A 24,744-nucleotide genomic window follows, 5' to 3' on the forward strand; every position below is an offset into this window, starting at 1 on the left:
TCTCAACTTGCCTACCAGGGTAAATAAAGGTGGAAAAATATATATATATACACAGACTTGAAATCACTGGCCACTTTAATAATGAAACACTAGCCACTTTAATAATGTTTACATATCTTGTATTACTCATCTCATATGTACAGTTGAAGTCGGATGTTTACATACACTTAGGTTGGAGTCATTAAAACTTGTTTTTCAACCACTACACACATTTTTTGTTAACAAACTATAGTTTTGGCAAGTCGGTTAGGACATCTACTTTGTGCATGACACAAGTCATTTTTCCAACAATTGTTTATAGACAGATTATTTCACTTATTACTGTATCACAATCCCAGTGGGTCAGAAGTTTACATACACTAAGTTGACTACCTTTAAACAGCTTGGAAAATTCCAGAAAATGATGTAATGTCTTTAGAAGCTTCTGATAGGCTAATTGACATCATTTGAGTCAATTGCTATGATATGCTCAGCTGTAAGTGAAAAAAATGGGAGAGATTAAGAAGGGAGGGATGAGAAGGGAAGAGAGGGAGGAATTGGGAGTGTACAGATGACACAGAGGGATGTATACATCTGTAATTAAATAACTGGTAGACCAGAAATCAAAGTTTTATGTAAACGGTTTTGTAAATTCATGAGCAGCAGTGTTAAGGTATTTTCAAGATCACACCATTTATTCCACTCTCAGAGATGAATAATACAAGGCATGCAGGGAAGAATGTCCACTTCAGTTCATTCCTGTTACTAACCCTGAGTGTGCCTCAAATGGAACCCTATTCCCTACATAGAGCATTACTTTGACCAGGTCCCATAGCGTTCTGGTCAAAAGTAGTGCACTATGTAGGGAGTTGTTTGTTACACAAGGGCAGAACGACAGATTTGTACCTTGTCAGCTAAGGGGTTTGAACTTGCAACCTTCCGGTTACCCTGCCGCCCCGGATGTTGTTCATCCGTCCTTAGTTTTCAACCATCACAGCCATTGAAGTCCATAGCTGTTTTAATATCACCAATGGCCTCATGGTGACATCCCTGAGCAGTTTCCTTCCTGTCCTGCAGCTCAGTTCAAAAGGATGACTGTATCTCAGATGTGTCTGGGTGGTTTAATGCATCATCCACAGCATAATTATTAACTTGACCATGCTTAAATTGATATTCAATGTCTGATATCTTATTGTTAACCATCTACCAATCACTGCCCTTCTTTATGAGGCTTTTTAAAAGCTCCCTGGTTTTTGTAGTTGAATCTGTGCTGTAAATTCAATTATTGACTATATGGTGGACAGAGGAAGGGATAGTCATTTCAAAAATGTCAACCCCTATCCCAATAGTGGACTAAAGGACCCTGACGTTACTCCTGAGTTCAAGGACATTGCAATGTTCTGTTTGAAGGTGATTTGGCTCTGGAATCAAAAACAGTTAATTACTCCATCTAAACGTGAATCGATTCTCAATTGCAGTATGGTTCTAGAAACAGAAATCCCTCTACTTACATATCACATCAAAATCATTTCACAAATACTAAATACACTTACTGTAAGCACTTAAAAACAATTCTAATAAATAAAACAGTTGGACAATGGATGGAGATACTCAAACCTTTTTGAAATTTGTAAATCGATCAGATATTGACTGATTTATAGTGCATGAAACATTTTACTGGCACAGACAAATAATGAACGTTCAGGGATTTTGGTTGCATTGGGAAAGTTTTCAGACCTCTTGACTTTTCCACATTTTGTTATAGCTTTGTTCTAATTTTTTATTTTAATTTTTTTAATGAATCTACACACAATACCCCGTAATGACTAAGCAAAAACAGGTTAAAGAGATGTTTGCAAATGTATAAAAAACTGAAATATTATATTTACATAAGTATTCAGACCCTATACTCAGTACTTTGTTGAAGAATCTTTGACAGTGATTTACACAGCTTTAAGCCCTTAATGGGTATGGCACTACAAGCTTGGAGCTCCTATATTTGGGGAGTTTCTCTCATTCTTCTCTGCAGACCCTCTCAAGCTCTGTCAGGTTATATGGGGAGTATCACTGCACAGCTATTTTCAGGTCTCTCCAGAGATGTTAGATAAGGTTCAAGTCTGGGCTCTGGTTGGGCCACTCAAGGACATTCAGAGTCTTGTCCTGAAGCCACTCCTGGGTTGTCTTGGCTGTGTGCTTAGGGTCGTTGTACTATTGGAAGGTTCACCTTCGCCCCAGTCTGAAGTCTTGAGCACTCTGGAGAAGGTTTTCATCAATGATCTCTCTGTACTTTACTACGTTCATCTTCGATCCTGACTAGTCTCCCAGTCCCTGCCGCTGAAAAACATCTTTACAGCATGATTCTGCCACCACCATGCTTCACCGTAGGGATGGTGTCAGGTTTCCTCCAGATGTTACACTTGGCATTCAGGCCAGAGTTCAATCTTGGTTTCATCAGACCAGACAATCTTGTTTCTCATGGTCTGAGATACTTTTATGTGCCTTTTGGCAAACTCCAAGCAGGCTGTCATGTGCCATTTACTAAGGAGTGGCTTCCATCTGGCCACTCTACCATAAAGGCTTGATTGGTTGGGTGCTGCAGAGATGGTTGTCCTTCTGGAAGGTTCTCCCATCTCCACAGAGGAACTCTGGAGCGCTGTCGGAGTGACCAACAGGTTCTTGGTCGCCTCCCTGACCAAGGCCCTTCTCCCCCGATTGCTCAGTTTGGCCGGATGGCCAGCTCAAGGAAAAGTGGTTCCAAACCTGGTGGTTCCAAACTTCTTCCGTTCTTCCATCCACTGTCAACTGTGGGACCTTATATAGACGTGTGCCTTTCCAAATCATGTCCAATCAATGTAATTTACCACAGGTGGACTCCAATCAAGTTGTATAAACATTTCAAGGATGATCAATGGAAACAGAATGCACCTGAGCTCTATTTTGAGTTTCATAGCAAAGGGTCTGAGTACTTAAGTCAATAATGTATTTCTGTTTTTTATTTTTAATACATTTGCAAACATTTCTTATCCTGTTTTTGCTTTGTTATTATGGAGCATTGTGTGGAGATTGATGAGGAAAACTGAATGACATTTTGGGGAAAAAAGCCAACTCGTCTCCTTAATTTATTGAATCAGATAGCTCATTCATCACAAAGCCCACTGATATTGTAAACTACTGACTTTGATATTGCAAACGAATGAATTTTTCATTGGCAAGATAAGTAAACTTAGGGATGACATGCCAACAACATACGCTGACACTACACATCCAAGTATATCGGACCAAATTATGAAAGACAAGAATTGTACTTTTGAATTCCGTAAAGTCAGTGTTGAAGAGGTGAAAAAATGATTGTTGTCTATCAACAATTACAAGCCATCAGGGTCTGACAATCTAGATAGAAAATTGCTGAAGATAATAGCAGACGGATTGCCACTCCTATTTGCCACATCTTCAATTTAACCTCTTGAAACTCTGGGGGCAGTATTTCATTTTTGGATGAAAAACGTTCCCGTTTTAAACAAAATATTTTGTCACAAAAAGATGCTCGACTATGCATATAATTGATAGCTTTGGAAAGAAAACACTCTGGAGTTTCCAGAACTGCAAAGATGTTGTCTGTGAGTGCCCCAGAACAGGAGCTACAGGCAAAACCAAGATGAAACTGCAACCAGGAAATGAGCAGGATTTTTGAGGCTCTGTTTTCCATTGTCTCCTTATATGGCTGTGAATGCGACAGGAATGAGCCTGCCCTATCTATCGTTTCCCCAAGGTGTCTGCAGCATTGTGACGTATTTGTAGGCATATCATTGGAAGATTGACCATAAGAGACTACATTTGCCAGGTGTCCGCCCGGTGTCCTCCGTTGAAATTGGTGCGTCATTTTCAGCTGCTGGTATTTTTCCATGGGATTCTGAGACGAAAGCAGGCTTCCACGAACAGCATATCAATGAAGAGATATGTGAAAAAACACCTTGAGGATTGATTCTAAACAACGTTTGCCATGTTTCGGTCGATATTATGGAGTTAATTTGGAAAAAGTTTGACGTTTTGGTGACTGAATTTTCGGTTTGTTTCGGTAGCCAAATGTGATGTACAAAACGGAGCGATTTCTCCTACACAAAGATTCTTTCAGGAAAAACTGAACATTTGCTATGTAACTGAGAGTCTCCTCATTGAAAACATCCGAAGTTCTTCAAAGGTAAATGATTTTATTTATTTGGTTATCTGGTTTTTGTGAAAATGTTGCGTGCTAAATGCTACGCAAAATGCTAAGCTAGCTTGCAATACTCTTACACAAATGCTTGATTTGCTATGGTTAAAAAGCATATTTTGAAAATCTGAGATGACAGTGTTGTTAAGAAAAGGCTAAGCTTGAGAGCAGGCATATTATTTTCATTTCATTTGCGATTTTCAGAAATCGTTAACGTTGTGTTATGCTAATGAACCTGAGGCTATATTCACGATCCCGGATACGGGATGGGTAGTATCAAGAAGCCTACTAGAGAGCATGTGCCCTCAGGCCTGGAGGGAAACAAAAGTCATTCCGCTACCCAAGAATAGTAAAGCCCCCTTTACTGGCTCAAGTAGCCGACCAATCAGCCTGTTACCAACCCTTGGTAAACTTCTTGTCTAACAGAACACAGAGGGTGTTCTTTAATGGAAGCCTATCAAATGTAATCCAGTTATAAATCAGTAATTCCCCAGGGTAGCTGCTTAGGCCCCTTGCTTTTTTTCAATTTTTACTAACGACTTTGAGTAAAGCCAGAGTTTCTATGTATGCGGATGACTCAACACTACACGTCAGCTACTACAGCGACTGAAATGACTGCAACACTCAACCAAGAGCTGCAGTTCGTTTCAGAGTGGGTGGCAAGGAATAAGTTAGCTCTAAATATTTCTAAAACTAAAACCATTGTATTTGGAACAAAACACTCACTAAACCCTAAACCTCAACTAAATCTTGTAATAAATAATGTGGAAATTGAGCAAGTTGAGATGACTAAACTACTTGGAGTTACACTAGATTGTAAAATGTCATGGTCAAAGCATATTGATGCAATAGTAGCTAAAATGGGGATAAGTCTGTCAATAATAAGCGATGCTCTGCCTTCTTAACATCACTATCAACAAGGCAGGTCCTACAGGCCCTAGTTTTGTCGCACCTTGACTACTGTTCAGTTGTGTGGTCAGGTGCCACAAAGAAGGACTTAGGAAAATTGCAATTGGCTCAGAACAGGGCAGCACGGCTGGCCCTTGAATGTACACAGAGAGCTAATATAAATAATATGTATGTCAATCTCTCCTGGCTGACAGTGGAGGAGAGATTGACTTCATCACTACTTTTATTTATGAGAGTTATTGACATGCTGAATGCACCGAGCTGTCTGTCTTAACAACTGGCACACAGCTCGGACATCCATGCATACCCCACAAGACATGCCACAAGAGGTCTCTTCACAGTCCCCAACTCCAGAACAGACTATGGGAGGCACACAGTACCACATAGAGCCATGACTACATGAAACTCTATTCCACATCAAGTAACTGACGCAATCAGTAAAATTAGATTTTAAAAAACTGATGCAAACACACCTTATGGTACAGCCGAGACTGTGAAGCAACACAAACATTGGCACAGACACACGCATACACACACACACATACGTTAACATACGTACTATACATACAAATGGATGTATGTAGATATGTGGTAGTGGTGGAGTAGGGGCCTGAGGGCACACAGTGTGTTGTGAAATCTGTGAATGTATTGTAATGTTTTAAAATTGTATAAACTGCCTTAATTTTGCTGGACCTCAGGAAGAGTAGCTGCTGCTTTGGGGATTCATAATAAATACAAAAAATACAAATCACACAGTGGATAAAGTGCTCCCCAAAATAATATGTGCCTTATTTGCATAAATACACTGTGTATTTGCACATTTTTGTATATTATTATAAAGGGGTGGAACAGGACTGCAACCACCAAAAAACTTGCTCTGTATTGGTCAAAGCCTACCTGCGCTCATCTCTGCTGTCTAGACCGCCTCATTAATTACTGATTAATTACTGATTAATCACTGATTGAAGTGTGTCATTAGCAGGATATCCTCAGATTAAAAATCAACTCTCTTGCCTCGAGATTACACCTATCTATACATGCTTTAGTTGATTTGTGAGATCAGACGTAATATCACACAAGCAAGAGTATGAGAGAGTCGCAGGAGTAAAATGAAAGCAATCCAGTGAGATGTGACAGGTGGATTTTGCACCACTCAGACACAGGAGATAGATGGCTGAAAAAGACAGATCCTCAGGGGGGCGGGGCATGCGCACAGTTGCAGCAAACAGTGTTTTTCAGTGACAACACGTTTTTGGCATCTGTCTTTCATTTACACACAGGTGTTCGGACACAAAGATAGCTAATTAGCACAGGTAGTACACTCTGTCTTCCATCTGTTTTCTGGAAACAAGCTCTGTGATATGGAAATATGACCGTGTGGGAACCCTAACCCTGTAAAGATGTGTAGTAATTGAAACTTTTTTTTAAATTATGATTTCTCGCTGATATGAAAGATATGTTCCTTATGTGTCCAAAACCATACTGGAAGTGATGTGTGGCAATGTTTAGAGAAAGCATTCAGACTCTTAACAAAACTCCCGCAGATACTATTGTGAATAATCAAATAAAATTGTATTTGTCACATGCTTTGTAAACAACAGGTGTGCACTAACAGTGAAATGCTTACTGATGAGCCCTTCCCAACAATACAGAGAGAAAGAAAATATAAATAGTAGGAAAATAAATAGGAATAAATAGACAAATAAATAAATACACAATGAGTAATGGTAGCTTGGCTATGTACACGGGGTACCAGCACCGAGTCAATGTGCAGCGGTACAAGGTAATTGAGGTAGATATGTATATATAGGTAGGAATAAAGTGACTAGACAATGGGATAAATAATAACAGTAACAGCAGCGTATGTGATGAGCCAAAAGAGTTTCTCCAAAAAGGAGTTTGTGTTAGCTTAAGCAGTTAGCGTCCATGAAAGTGGTAGTCAACCCCTGTTATTTCACACAGAGTGAGTCCATGTAATTTATTATGTGATTTGTTAAAACCTCTTGGAACTCCCCATCCCGGATCCGGGATCGTGACTAAAGCCTCAGGCTCATTAGCATAACGCAACGTTAACGATTTCTGAAAATCGCAAATAAAATGAAAATAATGCGTCTGCTCTCAAGCTTAGCCTTTTCTTAACAACACTGTCATCTCAGATTTTCAAAATATGCTTTTGAACCATAGAAATTGACTAATTTGTGTAAGAGTATGCAAAGCTAGCATAGCATTTTGAGTAGCATTTAGCACGCAACATTTTCACAAAAACCAGATAACCAAATAAATAAAATAATTTACCTTTGAAGAGCTTCTGATGTTTTCAATGAGGAGACTCTCAGTTACATACCAAATGTGCAGTTTTTCCTGAAAGCGTCTGTGTGTAGGAGAAATCGTTCCGTTTTCTACATTGCGTCTGGCTACCGAAACGAACCGAAAATTCAGTCACCTACAACGTAAAACTTTTCCGAATTAACTACATAATATCGACCGAAACATGGCAAACGTTGTTTGGAATCAATCCTCAAGGTGTTTTTTCACATATCTCTTCATTGATATGCAGTTCGTGGAAGCTTGCCTTCCTCTCTGTATCCCATGGAAAAATACTGGCAGCTGGCTTTTGCGCACCAATTTCGGCGCAGGACACCGGGCGGACACCTGGTAAATGTGGTCTCTTATGGTCAATCTTCCAATGATCTGCCTACAAATACGTCACAATGCTGCAGACACCTTGGGGAAACGACAGAAAGGGCAGGCTCATTCCTCTCGCATTCACAGCCATATAAGGAGACAATGGAAAACAGAGCCTCAAAAATCCTGCTCATTTCCTGGATGCCATCTCATCTTGGTTTTGCCTGAAGCTCACGTTCTAGGGCACGCACAGAAAATATCTTGGTAGTTCTGGACACGTCAGAGTGTTTTCTTTCGAAAGCTATCAATTATATGCATAGTCGAGCATCTTTTTGTGACAAAATATCTTGTTTAAAATGGGAACGTTTTTCATCCAAAAATGAAATAGCGCCCCCATAGCATCAAGAGGTTAAGACAAATTTGACTCCTGAACTAATTTAGGCTTGCCTAAACAAGGGGGTTGAATATGTATGCAACTACTATATTTTAGTTTTGTTTTTATTAATTTGTAGAATTTTATTTTCACTTTGACATTATGGAGTATTTTGTGTAGATCAATTACAAAAAAATGTCTATAAGATTACCACTTTGTAGTGCAATATCTTTTTATTAAAATCCAAGGGAGGTCAAATCTTACAATACCCAGTGTATATAATCAACCAACATGTACATTTTGTCTTCCTTTTCCTGTGTCTTCTTCATAACAGACAGTTACAATAACTGTTCCCCAGCATATTGTCTTGTAAAACACAATAATGATAAGTACTATGAAAGTATATATAACAACAGACCAGTGGCGGTCAGTGCCGTTTATGATGAGGGAGGATGATTATTTTTTCATGAGCATGGCCTAATTTCTATTACAGCATGTTGGGTGACTGTCATTCATATTCCATTCACCCAGTTCAATGTAGGTTTAGGCTACTACATGATACTCAAATTTTCCCTATACCCATCATGAGGTTGCTACAAACTAGCCTATGAATAAAAGTTTACAACGTAAGTGCACACAAGTTGAGAGAATTTTGAGATGACAGACAGTGACACATGGACAGACAGTGACACATTCAATACCACCTTGCATACTAGTGCCTGCATCTAGCTGATCTAGGGTGTAATCATTAGTCCAACAGTTGCAAAGGAGAGTTTTTAATTGGACAAATTCAGGTATTTTTATCCCCGTTTCGTTTGCTTCCGTTTAAGAAATGTTTTTCAACAGAATTGGCGTAATGAAGACACCCCTGATCATGGCAACCACATTGTGTTCATTCTAGCCTCTTTGCACTCCTCCTCTCACCTTTTCCCTTCATTTGTGGACTTCAATGAATAACACATCAACTGTACTGTATGTGACCAAGCAAAAAAAACTTCCCAAGCCAAACCATGTCATAACCGCTACACACAAAGTAACATCCGAGTCAACATAGCTAATAGAACTAATGCATTAGTAAACCCACTACAATCATGCAGTAACGTTACAGTGTACAGTCAGTAAGCAGTTACACCGGCGGGTCCCGGTGACAATAAATTAATAAAACCAAAAGCTTACCTTGGCTTGGAAAGAGTTCAAGTGTTGTGTTGGAAAGTCATAGCCAGCTAGCTAACATAGTATCCCTCTGTTTGAGCCGGGTGTTTGAGTAACTAAACTAACCAGCTGCATTTGCTAGCTAAGTAAGTGAAAGCATCACTGCCTGGTATGGCAACTGCTCGCCCTCCAACCACAAGGAACTACAGAAGGCATTGCGAACTGCCCAGTACATCACCGGGGCCAAGCTGCCTGCCATCTAGGACCTCTATACCAGGCAGGATCAGAGGAAGGCCCTAAAAATTGTCAAAGACTCCAGTCACCCTAGTCATAGACTGTTCTCTCTGCTACCGCACGGCAAGCAGTACCAGAGCGCCAGGTCTAGGTCCAAGAGGCTTCTAAACATCCCCAAGCCATAAGACTACTGAACAGCTAATCAAATGGCTACCCAAACTATTTGCACCCATCCCCCCACCCTCCCACCTACGCTGCTGCTACTCTTTTATCATCTATGCATAGCCACTTTAATAACCCTCCTGCATGTACAGTGGGGCAAAAAGTATTTAGTCAGCCACCAATTGTGCAAGTTCTCCCACTTAAAAATATGAGAGAGGCCTGTAATTTTCATCACATGTACACTTCAACTATGACAGACAAAATTAGGAAAAGAATTCCAGAAAATCACATTTTAGGATTTGATTTTTTAATGAAGATTTTCTATGGGGTTGAGATCTGGAGACTGGCTAGGCCACTCCAGGACCTTGAAATGCTTCTTACGAAGCAACTCCTTCGTTGCCCGGGCGGTGTGTTTGGGATCATTGTCATGCTGAAAGACCCAGCCACGTTTCATCTTCAATGCCCTTGCTGATGGAAGGAGGTTTTCACTCAAAATCTCACGATACATGGCCCCATCCATTCTTTCCTTTACACGGATCAGTCGTCCTGGTCCATTTGCAGAAAAACAGCCCCTAAGCATGATGTTTCCACCCCCATGCTTCACAGTAGGTATGGTGTTCTTTGGATGCAACTCAGCATTCTTTGTCCTCCAAACGCGATGAGTTTTTACCAAAAAGTTATATTTTGGTTTCATCTGACCATATGACATTCTCCCAATCTTCTTGTGGATCATCCAAATGCTCTCTTGCAAACTGCAGGTGCAGGATTTGAGTCATGTGTCATGGTAAGCTTTGTTACTTTGGTCCCAGCTCTCTGCAGGTCATTCAGTAGGTCCCCCCGTGTAGTTCTGGGATTTTTGCTCACCGTTCTTGTGATCATTTTGACCTCACAGGGTGAGATCTTGCGTGGAGCCCCAGATTGAGGGAGATTATCAGTGGTCTTGTATGTCTTCCATTTCCTAATAATTGCTCCCACAGTTGATTTCTTCAAACCAAGCTGCTTACCTATTGCATATTCAGTCTTCCCAGGCTGGTGCAGGTCTACAATTTTGTTTCTGGTGTCCTTTGACAGCTCTTTGGTCTTGGCCATAGTGGAGTTTGGAGTGTGACTGTTTGAGGTTGTGGACAGGTGTCTTTTATACTGATAGCAAGTTCAAACAGGTGCCATTAATACAGGTAACGAGTGGAGGACAGAGGAGCCTCTTAAAGAAGAAGTTACAGGTCTGTGAGAGCCAGAAATCTTGCTTGTTTGTAGGTGACCAAATACTTATTTTCCACCATAATTTGCAAATAAATTCATTAAAAATCCTACAATGTGATTTTCTGAATTTTTTTCTCTCATTTTGTCTGTCATAGTTGAAGTGTACCTATGATGAAAATTACAGGCCTCTCTCATCTTTTTAAGTGGGAGAACTTTCACAATTGGTGGCTGACTAAATACTTTTTTGCACTACTGTACATACAGTGCCTTGCGAAAGTATTCGGCCCCCTTGAACTTTGCGACCTTTTGCCACATTTCAGGCTTCAAACATAAAGATATAAAACTGGATTTTTTTTGTGAAGAATCAACAACAAGTGGGACACAATCATGAAGTGGAACGACATTTATTGGATATTTCAAACTTTTTTAACAAATCAAAAACTTAAAAATTGGGCGTGCAAAATTATTCAGCCCCCTTAAGTTAATACTTTGTAGCGCCACCTTTTGCTGCGATTACAGCTGTAAGTCGCATGGGGTATGTCTCTATCAGTTTTGCACATCGAGAGACTGAAATTTTTTCCCATTCCTCCTTGCAAAACAGCACGAGCTCAGTGAGGTTGGATGGAGAGCATTTGTGAACAGCAGTTTTCAGTTCTTTCCACAGATTCTCGATTGGATTCAGGTCTGGACTTTAACTTGGCCATTCTAACACCTGGATGTGTTTATTTTTGAACCATTCCATTGTAGATTTTGCTTTATGTTTTGGATCATTGTCTTGTTGGAAGACAAATCTCCGTCCCAGTCTCAGGTCTTTTGCAGACTCCATCAGGTTTTCTTCCAGAATGGTCCTGTATTTGGCTCCATCCATCTTCCCATCAATTTTAACCATCTTCCCTGTCCCTGCTGAAGAAAAGCAGGCCCAAACCATGATGCTGCCACCACCATGTTTGACAGTGGGTATGGTGTGTTCAGGGTGTTGAGCTGTGTTGCTTTTACGCCAAACATAACGTTTTGCATTGTTGCCTTAAAAGTTCAATTTTGGTTTCATCTGACCAGAGCACCTTCTTCCACATGTTTGGTGTGTCTCCCAGGTGGCTTGTGGCAAACTTTAAATGACACTTTTTATGGATATCTTTAAGAAATGGCTTTCTTCTTGCCACTCTTCCATAAAGGCCAGATTTGTGCAATATACGACTGATTGTTGTCCCATGGACAGAGTCTCCCACCTCAGCTGTAGATCTCTGCAGTTCATCCAGAGTGATCATGGGCCTCTTGGCTGCATCTCTGATCAGTCTTCTCCTTGTATGAGCTGAAAGTTTAGAGGGACGGCCAGGTGTTGGTAGATTTGCAGTGGTCTGATACTCCTTCCATGTCAATATTATCGCTTGCACAGTGCTCCTTGGGATGTTTAAAGCTTGGGAAATCTTTTTGTATCCAAATCCAGCTTTAAACTTCTTCACAACAGTATCTCGGACCTCCCTGGTGTGTTCCTTGTTCTTCAAGATGCTCTCTGCGCTTTTAACGGACCTCTGAGACTATCACAGTGCAGGTGCATTTATACGGAGACTTGATTACACACAGGTGGATTGTATTTATCATCATTAGTCATTTAGGTCAACATTGGATCATTCAGAGATCCTCACTGAACTTCTGGAGAGAGTTTGCTGCACTGAAAGTAAAGGGGCTGAATAATTTTGCACACCCAATTTTTCAGTTTTTGATTTGTTAAAAAAGTTTGAAATATCCAATAAATGTCGTTACACTTCATGATTGTGTCCCACTTGTTGTTGATTCTTCACAAAAAAATACAGTTTTATATCTTTATGTTTGAAGCCGGAAATGTGGCAAAAGGTCGCAAAGTTCAAGGGGGCCGAATACTTTCGCAAGGCACTGTAATTACCTCAACTACCTCGACACCGGTGCCCGCGCACATTGACTCTGTTCTGTACCCCCTGTATATAGCCCCGCTATTGTTATTTACTGCTGATCTTTAAAAAAAAATCTTATCTCTTACTTTTTTTGTTGGTATTTTCTTAAAACTGCATTGCTGGTTAAGGGCTTGTAAGTAAGGTTGTGTTCGGCACGTGATAAATAAAATTTGATTTGATTTGAAACTGAAAAAAAATGAAATCCTCTCTCTCTCTGTCTTGCTTCTGCTTCATTTTTGAAGAAATTAATTTGTTTCAAATCTGTTGAACTATTGTCTTTCTCTCTCTTTGAGTCAACTTCTCACCACATTTTATGCACACAGCAGTGCTAGCTAGCTAGCTGTAACTTATGCTTTCAGTACTAGATTCATTCTGTGATCCTTTGATTGGGTGGACAACATGTCAGTTCATGCTGTAAGAGCTCTGATAAGTTGGAGGACGTCCACCGGAAGCTGTCATAATTACTGTATAAGTCTATGGAAGGGGGTGAAAACCAAGAGCCTCCTAGGTTTTGTATTGAAGTCAATGTACCAAGAGGAGGACGGAAGCTAGCTGTCCTCCGGCTACACAATGGTGCTACCCTACTGAGTGCTGTTTAGGCTACTGTAGACCTTCATTGCAAAACAGTGTTTATAATCAATTATTTGGTGACATGAATATATTTAGTATAGTTTTATCTAAAAAGGATAACTTTTTCAATGTTTTACCATTTTTATTTTAATGAAGTTCACTGAGGAGGATGGTCCTACCCTTTCTCTGAGGAGCCTCCCCTGCAACAGACATGTATGGAATGTTATATCATTTCTCTGTCGTTTGTCATTCTATAAAAGAGAATATGAGAGAAGGGAACATAGACACACACATACCACTTTCTTCAAAAGATCATCAATCAAACAAAGCTTGATCCAATCCATCCATTGTTTTATCCATCACAACAACTTTCCTCTAGGTTGTTCAATTCAGTTGCTTTTTCACTCCTCTGTGAAATCAAGGCTAGTTGGTTAGTGTATACTTGTTCTCAGGCAAACTTCAAAGTGCTGCAAACACCCACTCTGATACTGATACAAGCCCTGTTTGCAATGTATACCCACATTTTTTATGTTGCTGTCAATTATTTCCAATGTGTACAAAACATTAGGAACACCTGCTTTTTCCAAGACATAGACTGCCCAGGTGAAAACTATTATCCCTTATTGATGTCACATGTTTCATGTTTTAGAGGGTGAATGGGCAAGACAAAATATTTAAGTGCCTTTGAACAGGGTATGGTAGTAGGTGCCAGGCGCACCGATTTGAATGTGTCAAGAACTGCAAACATGGTGGTTTTTCACACTCAACAGTTTCCTGTGTGTATCAGGAATGATCTACCACCTGTGTAAAATAGTAAATAATGGCTACTTTTCAGGAAGTATTAACTTGTCCACTATTGGTATATCTATTTATTATGGCCATCGAAATGTTAGCTATTCAAATCAGATCCAACAATATCAATGGCTTAGAAATCCAGGGCTTAAAAACAAAAACGCTGACGAAAAATCTGCAATTTGTATCCCTGCACAGCCTCATACAGGATCTAGATCATTTTTCTGACCTCTCTGCATTAAAACAGAATTATGATTCGTGCACCATATTACCTATTGTTTTGTAATAAAACTAAGCTTTTATATGGCCCTGCCTACACCTAACAACTTGTTTTTTAAATTATATGACCAAAAAATACTCCTCTTTATTTGGAATGGCAAACCAGACAAAATTAAACATGCCTATATATTTAATGAATATGAAATTCGGAAGGGCAGAAATTATTAAATATTAAATCATTGCACCTTTCACTAAATGCTTCAGTCATACGAAAACTATACTTAAATTCAAACTGGTTCTCTAGCAGATTAGTAAGAATGGCATTTTTACACCTCTCACTTTCGGTTATTTGAAAAGGAAATAATCTCCAAAATATTGCCTGTTTTAAAATGAGCCATATACATCTGGCTGCAATTTCAGTTTAATCCACCAGAAGAAAAAAATAAAAAATATTATAACAAATATCACAGTATGGTTAAACTCAAATATACTAATAGATTTTTTTTTTATAAAAAAAATATTAAACGATATAATCTTTATAAATTATATCATAAATAGGACTGGTGGAGTTAAGTCTCACATGCAGTTAACAAAATATATGGAAATGTCTGCTCTCTCCAAAATTACAACCGATTGCAGCATTACCGCAACAATGGAGGAGGCAAGTGGAACAGGGAAAAGGTAAGGAACTTGACTGTTGGCCCTGCATTGAAGACCAAAATTGTGATAAATAAAAAAAGTGTGTCAGTTTCATTTAAGTACCAAAAAATGTACAACTCCACCATACCGTTTGCTAAATAATTGGGATGAGATTTTCCATGTACCGATTCCATGTCACATTTTATTTTTATTTTTATTTCACCTTTATTTAACCAGGTAGGCTAGTTGAGAACAAGTTCTCATTTACAACTGCGACCTTACAAAGATAAAGCATAGCAGTGTGAACAGACAACACAGAGTTACACATGGAGTAAACAATAAACAAGTCAATAACACAGTAGAAAAAAAGAGTCTATATACATTGTGTGCAAAAGGTATGAGGAGGTAGGCAAATAATTACAATTTAGCAGATTAACACTGGAGTGATAAATGATCAGATTGGCATGTGCAGGAAGATATACTGGTGTGCAAAAGAGCAGAAAATAAAATAAATGAAAACAGTATGGGGATGAGGTAGGTAAATTGGGTGCGCTATTTACCGATAGACTATTTACAGCTGCAGCGATCGGTTAGCTGCTCAGATAGCAGATGTTTAAAGTTGGTGAGGGAGATAAACCTGCTGGAGCGCGTGCTACGGGTGGGTGTTGCCATTGTGACCAGTGAACTGAGATAAGGCGGAGCTTTACCTAGCATGGACTTGTAGATGACCTGGAGCCAGTGGGTCTGGTGACGAATATGTAGCGAGAACCAGCCGACTAGAGCATACAGGTTGCAGTGGTGGGTGGTATAAGGTGCTTTAGTAACAAAACTGATGGCACTGTGATAAACTGCATCCAGTTTGCTGAGTAGAGCATTGGAAGTTATTTTGTAGATGACATCGCCGAAGTCGAGGATCGGTAGGATAGTCAGTTTTACTAGGGTAAGTTTGGCGCCGTGAGTGAAGGAGGCTTTGTTGCGGAATAGAAAGCCGACTTTAGATTTGATTTTGGATTGGAGATGTTTGATATGAGTCTGGAAGGAGAGTTTACAGTCTAGCCAGACACCTAGGTACTTATAGATGTCCACATATTCTAGGTCGGAACCATCCAGGGTGGTGATGCTAGTCGGGCGTGCGGGTGCAGGCAGCAAACGGTTGAAAAGCATGCATTTGGTTTTACTAGCGTTTAAGAGCAGTTGGAGGCCACGGAAGGAGTGTTGTATGGCATTGAAGCTCGTTTGGAGGTTAGATAGCACAGTGTCCAAGGAAGGGCCAGAAGTATACAGAATGGTGTCGTCTGCGTAGAGGTGGATCAGGGAATCGCCCACAGCAAGAGCAACATCATTGATATATACAGAGAAAAGACACGCCCCGAGAATTGAACCCTGTGGCACCCCCATAGAGACTGCCAGTGGACCGGACAACATGCCCTCCGATTTGACACACTGAACTTTGTCTGCAAAGTAGTTGGTGAACCAGGCAAGGCAGTCATTAAAAAACCGAGGCTACTGAGTCTGCCGATAAGAATATGGTGATTGACAGAGTCAAAAGCCTTGGCCAGGTCGATGAAGATGGCTGCACAGTACTGTCTTTTATCGATGGCGGTTATGATATCGTTTAGTACCTTGAGCTAGTCTGAGGTGCACCCGTGACTGGCTCGGAAACCAGATTGCACAGCGGAGAAGGTACGTGGGATTTGAGATTGTCAGTGATCTGTTTGTTGGCTAGGGTTTCGAAGACCTTAGATAGGCAGGGCAGGATGTATATAGGTCTGTAACAGTTTGGATCCAGGGTGTCTCCCCCTTTGAATAGGGGGATGACTGCGGCAGCTTTCCAATCCTTGGGGATCTCAGACGATATGAAAGAGAGGTTGAACAGGCTGGTAATAGGGGTTGCGACAATGGGGGCGGATAGTTTCAGAAATAGAGAGTCCAGATTGTCAAGACCAGCTGATTTGTACGGGTCCAGGTTTTGCAGCTCTTTCAGAACATCTGCTATCTGGATTTGGGTAAGGGAGAAGATGGGGAGGATTGGGCGAGTAGCTGCGCGGGGGGGGGGGGGCTGTTGGTCAAGGTTGGAGTAGCCAGGTGGAAGGCATGGCCAGCCGTTGAGAAATGCTTGTGAAATTTTTGATTATCATGGATTTATCAGTGGTGACCGTGTTACCTAGCCTCAGTGCTGTGGGCAGCTGGGAGGAGGTGCTCTTGTTCTCCATGGACTTTACAGTGTCCCAGAACTTTTTGGAGTTAGAGCTACAGGATGCAAATTTCTGCTTGAAAAAGTTGGCCTTTGCTTTCCTGACTGATTGCGTGTATTGGTTCCTGACTTCCCTGAACAGTTGCATATCGCGGGGACTATTCGATGCTATTGCAGTCCGCCACAGGATGTTTTTGTGCTGGTCGAGGGCAGTCAGGTCTGGAGTGAACCAATGGCTATATCTGTTCTCAGTTCTGCATTTTTTGAACGGAGCATGCTTATCTAAGATGGTGAGGAAGTTACTTTTAAAGAATGACCAGAAATCCTCAACTGACGGGATGAGGTCAATATCCTTCCAGGATACCCGGGCCAGGTCGATTAGAAAGGCCTGCTCGCAGAAGTGTTTTAGGGAGTGTTTGACAGTGATGAGGGGTGGCTGTTTGACTGTGGGCCCGTAGCGGATACAGGCAATGAGGCAGTGATCGCTGAGATCCTGATTAATGACAGCGGAGGTGTATTTGGAGGGCCAGTTGGTCAGGATAACGTCTATGAGGGTGCCCTTGTTTACAGGTTTAGGGTTGTACCTGGTGGGTTCCTTGATGATTTGTGTGAGATTGAGGGCATCTAGCTTAGATTGTAGGACTGCTGGGGTGTTAAGCATATCCCAGTTTAGGTCACCTAACAGAACAAACTCCGAAGCTAGATGGGGGGCGATCAATTCACAAATGGTGTCCAGGGCACAGCTGGGAGCTGAGTGGGGTCGGTAGCAGGCGGCAACAGTGAGAGACTTATTTCTGGAGAGAGTAATTTTTTAAATTAGTAAACATTAACATGGTTTATGAACTGATACAAAACAGCGCTGGAGAAAAACTCAACGTTTTTAATATGTCAATTATTATACAAAATTCTTGCAACCAACATAATGTTATATGCAACCATCCCAGCTCTGCATATTTTGCTGCGAAGAGACAGAATCATTAGGTCACTTGTTTTGGTGCCGCCATACAGTATGTAGCCTGTTTTTGGTCGCAGGTTTGGGGATAGCAAAACAATTGTAACATCTACTTGGAGCTAACTCTGCAAATAACACTGCAGTGTGATTCTAAAAATCATAGTCAATTGATAAATAATATAAACTTACTCTTAGCAAAAACAATTATTTTATTTACAATCTGTAGAAACTATGAGAATAGAAAGGTTCAGAAACGGTCCACCAGCATTAGAGTCAACATGGGCCAGCACCCCTGTGGAACGCTTTCGACACCTTGTAGAGTCCATGCCCGGACGAATTGAGGCTGTTCTGAGGGCAAAAGGGGTGCAACTCAATATTAGGAGGGTGTTCCTAATGTTTTGTACACTCAGGTTGTGTGCAGGTGCACTTAGTTAAACATGCTTTTTTCCCGTAGGTTCACTAGGTGCAGGTGTGGACATTCCCCCTCAGGGTAGGTGTACTGAGGTTGTCTATTTGGCATGTGATGTGATGAACAGTGTGCATCCAAATGGCACCCTAAGGCTCTGGTCAAATGTAGTCAACAATTTGGGACTTCGACCATAATGACAAGGTTGATACCAACCCAGAGGGAGATGACATTTTGAGGGTCTTAATGCTGATATCAAACTGATTTGCCCATTTTTGCAGCTCTGGTAAACAACACTGTTCTCCCAAGAGTTTTGTTGGTGCTGTGTTACTAAGCAGAATGAATGAAAATGATGAGCATATAAAACATGTTTATCAACAAACACAGTTCTGCTATTTCTTTAAGGGTCACAACATAAGTAATTTCTATGTTCACTCAATTTCTAAATATTCAGTTATATATTAGTTGCCTCAGAGAGCAAGACTCAAATGTTAGACCCAGTAAGACAGACTGAGAGGCCCTATACACACTCTAGTTGTACAACTGATGCCCAAAGCATTGGACACAACTGTTTTAATACATCGGAAAGTTTTGGAGACACCACACAGTGGTTGTAAATATGTTTGTGCAGACAAACTCTGTTGCATCTTAAGAATATCAGTTGTGTATCGCAACTATGGTGTCAAATGCCTTGTACATCACTTGCACATTGGGTTACAAAATTCTGGATAATGTTAATAAATCCCCTGTTTTCTTTAAAATCCCAGTTGGAAGATTCCAAGATTCAGGAGGGAATAAGCAGGAAATCCGGAATGAGGATTTCTGGAAAACCAGGGGTATTGAAAGTTCCTGTAATAATGCAACCCTAGTTGTACAACCTATGTGTTTACAGGGCCTGAGAGAGAACCTCTGATATGGCACAAGTTGTACCAATCTGATTAAACAAATGGCACCCTAGTCCCTCTAGTGCACTACTTTTGACCATAGGCACTAGGGTACCATTTGGTAAAGACCTGTAGTGTGTATTTGCATTTCTGGTCTAATTGCTAATAATTATTATCTAGATTAGGAACATTGCAGCCCATGTGGTATACTGTTCTACTGTAGGAACATGAGACAAATTAGGTTATATGTCAGAGAAGACATGCGATGTTATGTTTTGTCATTATGCTAAATACTGCTTTGGGAGCTGTGTGTGTGTGTGTGTGTGTGTGTGTGTGTGTGTGTGTGTGTGTGTGTGTGTGTGTGTGTGTGTGTGTGTGTGTGTGTGTGTGTGCATGAATTCATAGTAATTTATAGAGCATTCTCTGAATTGTGTGATTAAATTGATGAACTCTACAGCAGAGGAGGCTGGTGGGAGGAGCTATAGGAAGACAGGCTCATTGTAATGGCTGGAATGGAATTAATGGAACAGAGTCAAACGTGGTTTTCATATGTTTGATGAATTTGATAGCGTTCCACTCATTACAATGAGCCCGTCCTCCTACAGCTCCCCCCACCAGCCTGCTATGCCCTACAGTATCTGGTGAAATAAGGTGAGAAATAGTGAGGAGGGAAAGGATGGTTGCTTCCCAAAAGGCACCCTATATCCATCCCTATGGTTCATGGTCAAAGGTAGTACACTAAATCGGGAATAGGGTACCATTTGGGACATATCTGTAGTAACTCACCCTGGAACAGTGCAAAGTCCAGATTTGCAAGCACCCCACTGTGGCTGAGCTTGGTACTGCATTACCAGCTCACTTTTACTGTAACCATTGATATGAAAGAACATGGTTTGGTAAGTAAATTAATAAGTGCAAGCAGAGATATGTTTTGGATAAACATTTACTTGCATTTTTCATGACCCACCTACCACAACATGCATTCATCCTTCTCCAAATGATGGAACAACAGAGCGAGCGAGAGAGACACACACAGACACAGAGTTTTTTGTTGTTATTATTCCTACTTGGTTCTTAGCCTAATACAACATCTAGATGTTTCATCAGACAGTGAGTGACCACTGGACAGGAAGTCTTTGATGATAGACCGTGTTCTATACTCCCCCAGGACATTAATGCTTCTATCTACCATCCTTCTTTCTCGCCCTCCTCCTCCCCAGAGCTCCTCATTGTAACGTTAAACTAAAAGTCTATTTCAGGAGGAAATTGGTCCCTTTGTGTTGGCAGAGGGGGAATTGTGCAACAAACAAATACCAACCCCTTGCCATTTGCCATCTCTCTCTCTCTCTCTCTCTCTCTCACACACTGTCTCTCCCTCTCTCTCTTTCCCACTGAAAACAAACTTTTCTGTTTGTCCCGAGGTGAGAAAATAGAGCGAGAGAGAAAGAGAGACAGGAAAGAGAGAGATAGGTAATGAAATAAGTTTGTTTGAGATTGAATGATTTGGTACTCTTATGTTGCTTCCTGTTCTTGTTTCCAGATTTTCTCTTAATTGGTTGTGTCCCCATTCAGACGAGCTGACAACAAAAGACGACCGGAGAAGGGGAGGAAAGACAGAATGAAAGAGAGGGGGGATGAGGACTTCATGAGCACTTCCTCTGTGACAGATTATGCAACAGTCATTTGGTTGATGTTATACCGGTAGGTGTTATAACACCATTGAAGAAATTCAACAAAAGTGTTATGAAATAGCCTGCCGGCTCTGGACTGGCTGAGACAATATCATCAAGTTTTTAAGGTCAAAGTCTGTAGTCTATAAAGAATTATAATAGGCAGTGATAAACTCTCTATATCTCTCCCTTTCTCTTGCTCTTACTTCTCTTGACTGTGTTCAGGACATTCTGGTGGGAATCCACCACACCTCATCCAGTCCCAGCCTATCCAAACAGCTGTTTACAACAGCTGTATCATTGAGTGGCCCAAACAGACAGTCCTCTGTCCACCTGCCACCTACAAGCTCTACCTCTCTCACTCTCCCTCTCTATCTCTCTATCTCTCTCTCTGTCTCCCTCTCTATCTCTTAGTCTCCCTCTCTACTTCTGTCTCTCTACCTCTCTGTCTATCTCTGTCTCCCTCTCTATCTCTTAGTCTCCCTCTCTACCTCTGTCTCCCTACCTCTCTACCTCTCTGTCTATCTCTGTCTACCTCTCTATCTCCATTGCTCCCCTATCCCCATGAATTTGTGTCATTATGGAAGTAGAGAGCTAAAAATAACTAACCTATTTTTTTATTTATTTTAATTGTATTTATTTCACCTTTATTTAACCAGGTAAACTAGTTGAGAATTCTCATTTACAACTGCGACCTGGCCAATATAAAGCAAAGCAGTTTGACACATACAACACAGTTACACATGGAATAAATAAACATACAGTCAATAATACAGTAGAAAAATATATATACATTTAAAAATAAAAACTCCCCTCAGTAGTATAGTCAAATAGATAGTTCATTGTTGACGAGGGAGTTGTCTGGCGTTTCCAGTTTTCTAACCACAGCTTACTAAGATGAGCAATAAGCCACTCCCCTCTCAGCTTTCTGACCACAATGCCCAGTGACAAGTACACTCACTCACAGACAAACTAATACACTTGTTGTATATTAATAACATCTGTATGTGTGTGCGTGCGTCTGTGTGAACAATGGATGAGAACACTACAACTCAAAACCACAGAATGGTGTGTGATTTATAAATTGTTGGTGTTAATCAAATATAACTCATCTATAAAGGGAGTTTAAGCACTTCAACTCACACTCATTTATGTTCTAAAATGACATATCTTTAGACAGCTGACGGAAGACTTCTGACAATTATGATATGATAGTAGGCTAGGCTACCCTTCCGTATGCATGGTGACTCCATTCCTCCTGTTAAAGAATCCACTAAATTTAGATAGGAAGAGGGTGGGGGGGGGGGTGCCCTGATGGTAGTTGGTAGCCTATCCATGACAGTGCACTGGACAGGCACTCATTAAACACGGCCAATGGAACCTCTTCACACTAACTAACAGAAGGCAGCAGTCTTATAGGTGTCACGCCCTGGTCGTAATATATTGTGTTTGTCTTCATTTATTTGGTCAGGCGAGGGTGTGACATGGGTTTATTGTGGTGTGTTTTGTCTTGGGGTTTTGTGGGGTGTTGGGTGTGTGGCTTAGTGGGGTTATCTAGCAAAGTCTATGGCTGTCTGGAGTGGTTCTCAATCAGAGGCAGGTGTTTATTGTTGTCTCTGATTGGGAACCATATTTAGGCAGCCATATTCTTTGAGTATTTCGTGGGTGATTGTTCCTGTCTCTGTGTTTGTTGTCACCAGATAGGCTGTATAGGTTTTCACGTTCCGTTTGTTGTTTTTGTATTGTTCGTGTTTTTTCGTCATCATTAAACATGTATCAAAAATACCACGCTGCATTTTGGTCCGCTTCTCCTTCACCAGACGAGAACCGTTACAATAGGCTACAGTCCTGTAATCGAATGGAAATGGAAGGACACCAGTCCAATCTCCATAGTATCCAAGCCAGGCAAAGATTCTTGGAAAAAAATGTGAATTTAAATACTGAAGTTTGGGAAGTCTTTGACGCTTAAGAAGAAACATGAAATTGAGCAATTGGAATAAAGTTCTTGCCATGAATGTATTGCGGTTATTAACAGCCTAATGTTATAAGAGTAGCCTAGTAGCACATCGATAAAGACCATCAAAGGTATTTGGTGGATATCAGATTTAATGAGAGGGGGATTGTATTATTTTTTTTGGAAAGGCATTCCATGAAGGACCAAAATTAATATTTACAGCAGCAACGATTTATGTACAGTACCAGTCAAAGGTTTGGACACACCTACTCATTCCACGTTTTTTCTTCATTTTTACTATTTTCTACATTGTAGAGGAATAGTGAATAAATCAAAACTATGAAATAACACATATGGAATAAATGTTGTAACCAAAAAAGTGTTAAACAAATCAAAACACATTTTATATTTGGGATTCTTCAAAGTAGCCACCCTTTGCCTTTATGTCAGCTTTGCACACTCTTGGCATTCTCTCAACCGGTTTCGTGAGGTAGTCATCTGGAATGCATTTAAATAAACAGGTGTGCCTTGTTAAAAGTTCATTCGTGAAATTTCCTTTCCTTCTTAATGCGTTTGAACCAATCAGTTGTGTTGTGACAAGGTAGGGGTGGTATACAGAATATAGCCCTATTTGGTAAAAGACCAAGTCCATATTATGGAACAGATAAAATAAGCAAAGAGAAACGACAGTCCATCATTACTTTAAGACGTGAAGGTCAGTCAATCCGGAAGATTTCAAAAAACTTTGAAAATGTCTTCAAGTGCAGTCGTAAAAACAATCAAGCTCTATGATGAAACTGGCTCTCGTGAGGACCGCCACAGGAAAGGAAGACCCAGAGTTACCTCTGCTGCAGAGAATAAATTCATTAGAGTTAGTGCACCTCTGATTCTAGCCCAAATAAATGCTTCACAGAGTTCAAGTAATAGACATATCTCAACATAGACTGCATGAATCAGGCCTTCGTGATCGAATTGTTGCAGAGAAAGCACTACTAAAGGAGACCAATAATAAGAAGAGACTTGCTTGGGCCAAGAAACACGAGCAATGGGCATTCGACTGGTGGAAATCTGACCTTTGGTCTGATGAGTCCAAATTTGAGATTTTTACAATTCAAGGCACACTTAACCAGCATGGCTTCCACAGCATTCTGCGGCATTACACCATCCCATCTGGTTTGCGCTTAGTGGGACTGGCATTTGTTTTTCAACAAGACAATGACCCAAAACACACCTCCAGGTTTGTGTAAGGGCTACTTGACCAAGAAGGAGAGTGATGGTGCTGCGTCAGATGACCTGGCCTCCACAATCACCCGACTTGAACCAAATTGAGATGGTTTGAGATGAGTTGGACCGCAGAGTGAAGGAAAAGAAGTCAACAAGTGCTCAGCATATGTGGGAACTCCTTCAAGGCTATTGGAAAAGCATTCCTCATGAAGCTGGTTGAGAGAATGCCAAGAGTGTGCAAAGCTGTCATCAAGGCAAAGAGTGGCTACTTTGAAGAATATAAAATATATTTAGATTTGCTTAACACTTTTTGGGTTAGTACATGATACCATATGAATTAGTTCATATTTTTAATGTCTCCACTATTATTGTATAATGTAGAAATTAATAAAATAGTAGAAAACAGTACCAAACTTTTGACTGGTACTGTAAATAAATTTACCACTAGTATTTTATGAATAGTAATAA

General features: G+C 40.6%; 1 long non-coding RNA gene across 1 annotated transcript; it reads left to right on the forward strand.

Annotated features, from left to right (window-relative positions):
• Window positions 1-20,461: 20,461 nt before the first annotated feature.
• On the forward strand, window positions 20,462-22,891 carry LOC135541040 (uncharacterized). Its single transcript, XR_010455906.1, has 2 exons — window positions 20,462-21,129; window positions 21,324-22,891. It is a non-coding gene; the product is annotated as an uncharacterized LOC135541040 (long non-coding RNA).
• Window positions 22,892-24,744: the final 1,853 nt, after the last annotated feature.

The sequence above is a fragment of the Oncorhynchus masou genome, chromosome 6, assembly GCF_036934945.1.
Source record: "Oncorhynchus masou masou isolate Uvic2021 chromosome 6, UVic_Omas_1.1, whole genome shotgun sequence".
NCBI classification, from domain to species: Eukaryota; Metazoa; Chordata; class Actinopteri; order Salmoniformes; family Salmonidae; genus Oncorhynchus; species Oncorhynchus masou.